Source organism: Phlebotomus papatasi, chromosome 3 (genome assembly GCF_024763615.1).
Source record: "Phlebotomus papatasi isolate M1 chromosome 3, Ppap_2.1, whole genome shotgun sequence".
Classification (NCBI taxonomy): Eukaryota; Metazoa; Arthropoda; class Insecta; order Diptera; family Psychodidae; genus Phlebotomus; species Phlebotomus papatasi.
In genome coordinates this window covers 15,424,387-15,434,759 of record NC_077224.1, presented here as the reverse complement: position 1 = coordinate 15,434,759, position 10,373 = coordinate 15,424,387, and the positions used below count along the sequence as shown (strand labels likewise).

The 10,373-nt window shown below is 33.8% G+C and overlaps 1 protein-coding gene across 2 annotated transcripts in view; it reads left to right on the top strand.

The window, feature by feature from the left end:
• LOC129807834 (regulator of G-protein signaling 7-binding protein) overlaps positions 1-10,373 on the top strand; it is a 116,926-nt gene that overhangs the window by 56,569 nt on the left and 49,984 nt on the right. The gene's annotated exons all lie outside the window — the stretch shown is intronic.

Below are 10,373 nucleotides of genomic sequence, written 5' to 3'. Positions count from 1 at the left end.
TCTTTTCCTATCCCCAACTCTGTGTGAAATTTCGGACATAGAAAATATTTTACAGATGATGTAAATGGACCCTGAGGATGAAATCCAATCTTTGGCTCTCACATATCTCATGTGTGATGAAGCATTCTTAAATATTTAGGGGATGGGAGGATAGTTGCTGATAAGACAAATTTCGGACCTTCTTCTTTTCTAATTGTACACACTTTCTTATCTCATGCACTATCATTTTTCTTCATAACCCATTTTCTCTTTAGGCACCATTTGCTCTATCGTGACACTTCCAATATCAGCTTTTTGGATATAAGATAGCAAATTCCAACTTTACTTCTGTTGAGGGATGCTCTAACTATTACACACGTTTTTCTTATCATTTCTCACTCGTTTAATTAATGTCCTTCTTTTTTTGTCGGTATTCTTTTCCCAGCACAAGAACATACCATTGTCTTTATGTTTAAAACTCACTTTTTCAAGTTGTACTCTCTGAGGAATAGTTTGTGAAAGGGATGACTTGAAAAGGAGTTTAGAGAAGAAGCTAAAGCCCTTACAGAATACTCGAATTTCAAATATTATAAGATAAAATTAAAAATTACAAGATTAAATTTCATTCTGAAATTAATCCTAGAACGGTGTAATCGTGTGCATTGAGATAAGTGAGTGTAGCCAGTAACATCAAATAAGTGTTGTTCCTACATATGCGAGTGTTGATCTAAGTAGCTCTGCCTTCACAATTTTATAACGATTCATAATAATTATTCTTCCTGATTAGCTTTCAAATATGTTATTTTGCCTTTTTAATTAAAATATTCAGAGATGAAAAGCCAGGCTTGTCATACAAAATATCGTTGTAAAATTGGTTTAAAAATAAGCATAAAAATTAGCATAAATATGGCTTCTTGTGAATTCAATTGTTAATCAGAAACTATTCCTTTATTTTTTCCGAACAATAATCTCGTAACGAATGATTTTTTTCTGTTTCAAGGGTAATTATAACACACATCGTGTGTAACTTTAACACTAACCAACGGGGTAGTTTTAAATCTTTTACATGTTGCACTCGTGAGTCTCTATCCAAATTTCAAATTTATAAAATAGAGTATTTAGCTCAATTTTCAACGCCCCTGGGACAAAATATGAGATAATTTTAAAGCTTCAAAATTGGAATAAAAAAAGTTAAAGCTTCTGGAAATATAAGTAGACCATAAAAAGGAAGCAGATACCGAACTTTCCCCTTTCAGAGAATCAATTGAATGGTATTCATATTCGTACACTGGTAAAAAAAGGTGGATCATTTTGATTCATTCGCGATACATTTGGTGAATCAAATATGATCCATCATTTCAAATGTTTCATTTCGATCCTTTTTTGAAAGATCGTTTTGACCCATTGCAAAAGAATCGAATTTTGATACTTTGAATGGTTCACTTTGAGGAGCTTTTCAATGGATCAGTGAGCGATACTCTAAAATTGATCAAATGGAACTTTTGAAATGACTTTTTAATCTTTTTTAAATGTAATGCATTTGCCCTTGAAAATAAATTAAAAGAAAAACATTATTATTGTCTTGCAAATTAATTTAAATTCTTATTTTTCTACAATTTACAGTTTTTACATTAATTTTTTTTACTTGTAAACACATTTTGACAAGAGATTTTTTTCCGGGGGCGGAATACCGACACAATTACTTAGAATTGTACAAATCCGTACAACTGGATTATTTTATTTTTCACTTATTTTACTCACTTTTGGTAAATTTTTCATGTTTTCACAAGTCTACAAACTTAATCCATTTTACCTATAACATAATAATTTGTAGAAAAGCGTCACTGAATATCAAAAAGGACACAAATTCCACGACAACAGCACCCCATTTATTTATGAGCTCAGCGAGTCTCGGCGTCTGTCACTGACGTCACTAAAAGTGGCGTGATTATCCAAGTGATCCATTCAAATGTATCACTTTTGACATATCGTACCAAATTTTCAATCGCTGAAATATCACGGTTAAAGTTTTAAAGCTATCAATTTATTAGTTTAGACACGTTCCCCTTATATGAGCAAATACAGTAAACACATTTATTACTGTTACAATGGTTTTATTTAGTAAGAAAATTCATGGAAAATAATCGCAATAGTGATCCAATTGAAATGTTCAATTTGATCCATTTGAATGTATCCCATATTTTCTATATTTTTTGGAGTAATATCCTGAAGATTGAAAATAGTTGTCTCAAAAATGTCTCATTCTGCCTTGTTATATTATTTCTTTAAACCTAAAAACTCATTTTCGCTGTTTTCCTTTTATTAGTTGGCAGAAAAATATTCTTGAACATCGATCTTTCTGAAATGATCGATTCGAGGAACCTTTCAATGTATCATTGAATGTGATCCTTTACTTGGATCACTGAAGTGATTCATTAAAGAAGAATCAATTCAATTCAAGTGATTTGATGAAAATGAACCTTTTAGGCCATGATTCTTTTGAAATGATCCCTGATGATCCATTCATTTTTACCAGTGTACATAAATATTTTCATTTTAGAAATATGATGTTTAGAATGCACTTAGAATTTAAATTTGCATGTAATATCAAATCTCACTCGTTTGAATGTTTTTTTTAGTACACACTTCAACATTTAATAAATAACCTGTTGATCCTTTTGGGATTTAGATAAAAAAAACTATCACAAAAATATGAAAACATTTGAGTTCTTCCTTAAATGATCAAATAAATTACAAGAAATAACACTTGTAGAGTTTTTAAACAACTAATGATCCTGATTCCCTTATTTAGCAAACACTATTCTAAATTTTGAGGTTATGTATGACCTAACATTAAATAAGAAGATCATCTCACGATAGAAAATTTTTAAGTTCAATGTTATATAAAATTTGTTCCGTAATGCAAAAACAAAAAACAATATTCTTCAGAGAGATTTTACAAACACTCAGAAGATATTTTGGATAAAAAGGATTTAATATGTTTGTGAGGTTAGAATTAGATACATTTAAAATTTACAGAATATTAAAACACTTCTTCTCGTAGTTGATTCTTTTAAACTACTAAAGAGTTTTAAAGTGTTCAAAGAGCTCCATGGCAAGTTCTCTTTTTTATATGGAGCTATTTGAAGCCAGCTTCTTTATGGCCGCTACACACTACAGAAATTTATGTCCATATTGAGGAGGTTCAATATGGACATAAATTTCTCTAGTGTGTAGATGCCATTACTCAGCTCACAGAGCCAATTGCGAAAAGTTATTTAGACAGAAATCTAGTGTATTTATCCCTCCACAGAGATCAATAACTTCCAAAAGGGGAACAGTCCCCATTTTTAAGTTATTTCGCGTAACGGTCGCAAATGCAGAGAAATTCCCATACGTGTTTGTATGTAAAAATAAGCTTTGACTTCAACTCCACAGGCCACATGCCAGAGGGCTGTGTTTTATTAATTTACATTTAAAAGTGAGATTAGGAGAAGTTTAAAATTCAATCTAGCACATCATAGTATTTAAATTTCAAGTAATAATATAGGAATGATTTTAGGTATAGGTTTCTTCTATTCTCAAAATTGCATCCTTTGTTCATTTTAGCAATATAACCTTACATTTGCTATATTTTTCAATATCTTGCCATCAGTTAATGACTTAAGCATTTAATCTTGTACCATTTAATTCGCAGAATCCAATAGAGCAGCAGTGGCCTGCTTTGCTTTTTCTTTTGAAAAAAATGTTAAAGTAAATAATTTTGTGAGGTTAAGCATAAGAAAACAGATTGTGGTGGAGCTAGTAGAATGTAGATGCAGTAGGGCATCTCTGGGGATTATTGTAAACGTCAAAGCTGAAGACAGGAAGTGAATAATCTGAACACCACCGTGCCCATGTCTATATCTCAGTCCGGGATGGGATCCGTTTTTTGCAACGGTTTATGCAACTTGTGAAGGAGAATTTCCACCGTTTACTTCTGGAGGTTGGTCACCAACGCTAAGACAGCAGTGGACGCAATAACACCGAAATCAATTACCGTTTCTATAAATTGTTGCGCTTTTAAAGCATTTGTCGCTGTATAAAATATCTATATATCTATCTATATACAGTAAGCGCCAAAAGTTTGTTGCCTCCCGCATGTTCGGGAAACAAGGTGCAAAAGATGGTAGTAAAAATTACTTTTCGAATTTTTGTTTTTGCAAATGAATTCGCTGTAATCCGTAGATCTTATTTATTAAAAAAAAGTAATTTTATTTCATATAAAAAATATTGTTTTACAACAGTTGATCAATTTTGACTCGTCAAAAGTTTGTTGCGTCATTTGAAAACGTAATTCAAAATGGTCAAAACATGCAACCAACTTTATGTAAACCGGTTACACTTTGAATTTATGTAATTTGAGAGGCAAGTGACATATAGTCAAATGACATAAGTCTTGGTAAATAAAAAAACAGTTGAGATTTTTTAAAAATGAGGTTATAGATATTTCAATTTTTTCTAAATCACTTTAATATTTTTAGAAAAATATACTGAATAGTAGGAGATTCTCGAGTAAGCTCTATGGATGACTATGTAGGTTTGTGGTTTTTCCTTTAACACATTTTTAGGATTTGAAGCAACATAACCTCACTTTTGAACATAACCATTTTACGAAATACAAATACTTGTAATACCAGTGACACTTTGAGGTACTAAATCTCTTTTCAAGGACATATGAAAGTTAAGTGTCTTTCTTCCCCATGAGAACTATTTATTTATAATTTTATTTTTGGAAAAAAACATAACCTCACATTTCAACATAACCTAACTGTATTTTATTGATTATATTAGCTTAATATCGCAATGCCATTTCATGCAATTCGTAAATAGGAAAATATATTGCTGAGAACAATCAATAACATTCTTGCTTGATTTCTGAGTATTTGGGAAAAATCATTGGATTCCCAAATAGCTTTCCCTTTTCCCAGAATCACTGCAAGAGTCGAGTTATAAAATTTATCACAATGCTGAACACCCTGGTAGTCCCATAAAGAGCACTGGTCCAGTTTGATTTAAAGTCCCTCTTTCACTCTGGATGGAATTTTTGGCTTTTGCCTCTCGAGAACAACAAAAATCTCTCGCAATTTCACTAACTTTTACTTGTGAGATTTTTACTGTTGTCCATTGGTAGCCATTCGATTTAGATTATTGTTTTTATTGATCGTTGGTCCAGTGGGATGTACATATATACCAAAAAAAAAGTCAAGAAACATTTGTTCACATCCAGGCAAAGATTCTTTTTTACAGTGCTTCGCTGAAAAAAAGGCAAAAAGGGAGCAGCAGAGAAATGATGAAAATTTCTCAAGGAATTTGATGTAATGAAATATTTGAATTTCCAATATTCAACATCATCCATTTGAATTTGTCACACTGAATTGAGAGATAAAAATGTGTCTGTCGACTGAAAGCTAAATTGCACAACTTTTGTCACCCCCGCATTGGGGATTTTCTCTCAATGCCACATATATATACTCACCCCTCACAGCATCACCTACAACAGTAGATATGTAGGTAAGCACTCCACATTTTTTTATGACATGGTATTTCCTGCTTGAGTGCATGAAACGTGTTTGTCGTCATAAACGAAGGCGGAATTTCGTGTATGGATTTTTATATCACATTTTTCATGCCTCTATCAAAACTAAATGCGAGATGAAATTTAAGCGAGCTCTCTTTCACCCCTTTTTTGCACAAAATATTGAAAGATGCTAGGTATTTCCTTGCAGATTCCTTGTATTATCCCTGCTAGCATTACCCGTTTTCAGGGTGCATGAGAAATATGCTAAATTCTTTGTTACACTCTGTCTCGACAAACTATATTGTTCACTCCTTTTCACACCCAAAAAACTGCAATTTCCCCATGAAAGACATTCACCCCCATCTGTTCCTCCCTTGGGAGTGCCTGAATGTGGGTCGAAAACCCAAAATTTTCCATCCAACAATTCTATTTAGTTTATGGCTCTCTAAAACACTCACAATTTGACCAAAATTATCACATTGTTACGAATGAAATTCCAACTGCAATTTGTTCAATTTACATAGATTCTGTAACTGCTCGAACTCAATGGGATCAGTATTGTACAATTCACTTGTCTTTCCAATATTTTGCACCTTTCTGAATTTAAAACGGTAAGAGACCAACTTCCTGTCTTCTATAACCCCGATGAACATTTCATCCATAGACACCTTTGACCGGTTTAATCGCCATTTTGAATTATTCAAAGTCTTCAAAGTCACACGTCAACCACTCTGGAAGGCTTATTTTCCAACTGATTTGGTTGAACATGGATTTAATTGAAAGGTCTTGAAATTCTAATTTTGACTGCATTGATCCCAATCGATAAACTGAATGGATAAATGATCAGTAGATGATAAGTAACAAGGGGTGATTTATTTCAAGAAACTATGAACAATCTGGCCAGGGGATCCAAGGGGAGCCCAAAGATTTTTCAGGGAATTGACAGGCAAGCTAGTGGCAACTTTCCTTTTATATGGAGCTATTTGAAACCATTTTACAAATTGATCGCAGACTCAGCTCACAGTGCTCTGCAGGGGGTGACATTAGCTCTGAAAAATTCGACCGGATTTAATGTAATTTTTTCCCTGTTTTTGTACACATTTCACGAGATATCTCCAAAACTATATGGGTTACCAATTTAGGGTTTCCGGTTGCGTCTTCGTTATTAAATTGGCTTTTATTTTGTATCAGTATTATTTGCTAATTCATTCTACAATGACAGAAAACAGCTAATAAACTCAAAAGTTTATTCGGCTCGCTAGAAACATATGGGAAACACAGGAAATATCATGCCCCTGGTGCTCTGAGGGAAAACGTATTTAAACAGAAATCTCAGATACCTATCCCTCCACACAGTACCTAATTTTATAATTTGAAAGAACTTTTCATTTTTCAAATATTTCGTGAAACAGTCGCGAGTGCAAAAGAAAAGGTCAAACTATATTTTATTAACAATCCAAAAATGAACAATTCGCCGCCATATTTTTAACCGCTTTTCGCCATCTTTCTAACCACTTATCGTCAGTCACTTCAATCGGTTCAAACTCGGTTATTTTGAAGAATATTATTAAAATGGATTTGACAACTGAGAATTTAACGAACGGAAGTTAGCGTCGTCTATTGAAAAGCAATGGCGATAGGTGGTAAAATCAATTACAGAATATTACCACTTTCCGGCATGCATCATTTTTTTATAAAAATAATATAAAATAAATTAAAAACTAACTAAATACAATTTTTTTTTATTCCACACTTCTAATTAAATATTCAATAAACAAATTATTTAAACGAAAACCTAATTTCGATGAAAATTTCATAACACGTAGCACATTATTTCGTAAGAAATATTGGATTCAATGCACTCAATTAAAATATTGCCCTAAATATTTCAATAATATCTATATTATAATAAAACAATTTTAAGAAAAACCGAAAACACATGGTTTTTAGGGGATGGAGAGGGGGATAGGGGAAAATGAAAAAAATGACCATCCGAAATCAAGTCCATGTATGGGGGGGGTCATCGAAGAACGGAAGCCAATATATCTTACCATTTGACCTCTAGGTCGAGAATAAACTTAAGGTCAAGTAAAAACATTTTCTGAAAAAAAATATTCAAAAATCGGTACTTAACCGGATCATTACAGATGAAGATCGATGCAGCCGGGTTCAGAATTTCAATACCTTTCCAAAAAATCCAAATTTAACCAAATCGATTGAAAAATGAGCCCTCCAAAGTGATTGACATTTGACCTTCATTAATTCAAAATGGCGAACTTTCCGGTTATAAGTATGTTTGGACGAAATGTTCGCCTGGACTACCTCTAAAACATATCCGAAAATCATTGAAAAAGCTTGGGCTAATTTTGAGAAAACTAAAAAAACATAGTTTTGGTGGGAATGGAGGCGAAAGGTGGGGGGTCATAATAAAAATAATGATTAGACTAAATTCCGATCTGTTTCCCATTAGCTAAATCGTTTTTCGGCTTAAGCCAAGAAACGGTTTATTCAAGAAACTGATAGAAATGTAATCTGAACATTATTCTGATTATAATTACGCTAAGATGTGTCTCGGCTTAAGTCATAAGTGTATCCAGGGCCTAAGTAGAATCGATCTAGTAATAGGGGTAATAGCCTACAATTCCATCCTGAAAGCTTCTACAACTCACAGGGAGGGAGTTGTAGAGAACAATCCCATTGACAAGTAGCGTGCGCGACTACTGGTTTTGAGTAAGCTCTCGGTACCAAGAGACCCCGTACCCTTCCTGAAGACCCAAGAGTCAAGATGACCTGTTCTTGTGATTCACTATTATTCACACCACATCTAAGAACAGCTCAGCACCGTAAGTTTTTAAAGAAATTATCAGTGCTCTCACAAGGAATAAGCGAGTGTCGAATGGAGTAAGCTCACGATAATGCCAAAGCGTTCGAAGGGTGCAATAGATTGACTGGTTGGTGTGGGAGACGTGATCAGATCAAGAAAAAAGTAGAATTGAAAATGCCGCCAAGGATACGGGCGCGCTCAAAAAAAGGAATTGACCAGAATTAACTGCCCATAAGATTTAAGATTTGTCTATGGGTCGGTTACACTCCTTTCGGAACCGCTGCACCCAGGTCACTTATTTGGGCCCATTATGCACTCCCCATTCTCCTATTCTATCTTAACCCCCAAGGCGAGTAAACCTGCTCTATATCACAGTGCTCTGTGTTCGTTCTGATACACACAGTACCGTTTTTATATCACGGTAGACCAGCCTCGGTTTGTGGATCCGGGCAGTGAATGTGTATTTGTATTCGACTGAACTCTGCATGTCGAAACTTATTTCCTATACCAACCTCTCTTTTTAGGCGGTTCATTGTCAATGCATTGGCATTACTTTTCCTGGGACGAATTCGAGACTAACAACAGTTGAAAAATCTGCAGCTGCCCAGTCTCGAACCCGAGACCATACAGTCATAGAGCCACTACTCTAACCACTGATCCACAGAGGCCCAAGCCTGTCCATAACTTGTGAGAGGAATAGGGTTCCCTACTACAGGTTTCTTGGAAATTATAATAGCCTGAGATTAGGGCATAGTTTCCTACATCCCTTATTGCGCGTGTAAATTAGTTTTTACTATTTCTAACTTAATCGTTCAGCTGCGTTACTAAATATAACCTACTGAAACCCAGAGAAACCATAAAGAATATTTATCTGCGTATATTTTGATGTGTTTAACTGAAGTTTTAAAAGATAAACTAATCCAATACAAGAACAGGCTCAAGAAAGGCATTGTGCAATATAGTAATGCTAGGTCACATGTTACGAAATGTGTAAAGGAATAACTGGAAGCACTCAAGTGGGGTCCTATCCCATCTACCGCATTTACTATATATTCCTCCCTCCAGTTAGTACTTGATCTGGCCAATGACTCATGATCTGAATGACCAGTACTGACAGCCGTATTAGAAATCCAAAAAACTGAATCGATTCTATAGTAAAAAAAAATGTTGGCTGCCTTACCATTATTTTCATTGTAAATTTTGCATTAAACATGTAATCGTGTGTACTAATACACATTTGTGTAATTTGTACAAATTTTGTCTGAAAACTGTGTAATTTTACACGAAATATAAAAGAAAATATACAAAACTGTGTAATAATTCCCAGTTGATTACACGGTTTACAATTACATAAAATTTAAATTACACATTTTCAGATTACACGTTTTGTTGAAATACATAATTTGTGTAACTTTACAAGAATAATCGTGGTAAAAGAGCAATCCAACGATTATCCTTGTAAATTTTTTTTAATGTGTAGGATTATGTTCAAAGAGCAGTCGTTCCTTCAACTCAGAATCCGTATGCTGTCAGAACGACTCACACTCAATACGTTGAAAACGAAGTTTCCTATTTTATCTTCAAATTCAGATGATCTTTTCTGACGATCTATATGCAATAATTTAAATCGGTACCAAACTGCTTTATGCATCCACAAATTGTAAGAAACGGAATATTTGCGCAGAGAATTTACATCATGAGTTCGAGCATGTTACAAAGCATAGAACACTTTGCCACCCCTTTTTCTTGCACAGAGAAAAGAGGAAAAAGAGAAAGTCACTTGGGAGGAAATAGATATATAAAAATGGTATGGAATGAGGATCTTAAAATAAGAGATTTAAATGTGAATTTCATTATGCAAAAAAAACATGATGATATAAAATTTTATCTGTCTTTTATAAATTGCTTTTGAAATTGATGGGCTTTCCGCTGAGGATTTTCTAAGAAAGGGCTTTTTGTCGTGATCAGGATAATAGTAGAGAATATGGTGAAAATTCAACAAGAAATTTT